The sequence below is a fragment of the Pavona decussata genome, unplaced genomic scaffold (assembly GCF_977016875.1).
Source record: "Pavona decussata unplaced genomic scaffold, jaPavDecu1.1 SCAFFOLD_517, whole genome shotgun sequence".
NCBI classification, from domain to species: Eukaryota; Metazoa; Cnidaria; class Anthozoa; order Scleractinia; family Agariciidae; genus Pavona; species Pavona decussata.
Window position 1 is genome coordinate 20,001 of NW_028145829.1, and position 1,498 is coordinate 21,498.

The window sequence follows — 1,498 nt, forward strand, 5'->3', positions numbered from 1 at the left end:
TTCGAAAGGAAAGCTACAAGCCCAACTTTCCTTGCCCGTTAGTCAATTCTGCCCTCTATTTCTCCGCCTTGCCGCCGTGGAACATAAGGGACAGGGTTTACTAGCCAGCTCCTCTCGGAACCTTTGCGACCAACCTGCCCACACTATAACCCCCAAACGCTAATAAGGAGACTGCATGATATGGTAGACAGAAAATAAAAACGCGAAAAAAATGAAATTTTGAAAATCGAACCCACAACCAGCCAAATCGTTTGTAAGTCATGCCAAATGACTGGTGACATCTTAAAAACCCATTGAAGCCACAACATCCCATAATTTCACGCTTTTAAAGATTTGTCACTATACGCACTGTAAGTACCTCACTAATTCTCACCTCAGATTTTACGGGAACATGTTCAAATTTTAACACGCCTCTCAGCACGACCAATTACATTAAAATTCATCGCAAAAGTCAGAATTCTCCAATTTTTGAAAAATTCACTATATTCACTGTAAGTACCTCGCTAGACAGTGGAGACCTCAGATTTTACGGGAACATGATCAACTTTCGACACACCTCTCAGCACGAGCAGTTACATAGAAATCCATCAGGAAAGTCGTGCTGTGAAGAGGTCTTTCGACTAAGAAAAATGGTGGTGTGAGGAGGAGTCACCTAAATCAGAGAAAAATACTCTTATAGGAGACTGCTACGAAAGACATTTCTGAGTCCACTGGCCCTAGTCCCCTAATAAGTGTATTTCTGTTTGTTTTAAGAAGGTCCTCCTGACATCACCAATCTTCTGTCTTCAATCCTAACCCCAACGTTAACCCTAACGCTAACCCTAACCCTACCTCCCTCAGGGGCAGTTCTATGGTTATGATCCCACGGTAGGCAGAAAAACTATCCCAATCTAGGTTTTCTTGTATGCTGACTCCATTTTAAATGCTTTTACTTGAGTCTGACAAAGGCAAAGCCAAATACTCACCCCTATATGGACGGGGAAGCAAAGTGCGGATTTTGGTAGGTCGGCATTTTCAATCAGGAATGTTGCCATTCGAAAGAGCGTCCAAAAAAACTTGGTTGGGACACATTTATTTTAGAAATTAGCGACCTAACCAGAAGTGCACTTTTTGGTGGGCCTACCCTACCCCCCTCAGGAGCAGTTCTATGGTTATAATACCACGGAAGGCACAAAACCTATCCCAAACTAGGTTTTCTTGTATGCTGATTCCATTTTCAATGTGTTTCCTTGACTCTGACGAAAGCAAAGCCAAATACTCACCCCTATATGGACGGGGAAGCAAAGTGCGGATTTTGGTAGGTCGGCATTTTCAATCAGGAATGTTGCCATTCGAAAGAGCGTCCAAAAAAACTTGGTTGGGACACATTTATTTTAGAAATTAGCGACCTAACCAGAAGTGCACTTTTTGGTGGGCCTACCCTACCCCCCTCAGGAGCAGTTCTATGGTTATAATACCACGGAAGGCACAAAACCTATCCCAAACTAGGTTTTCTTGT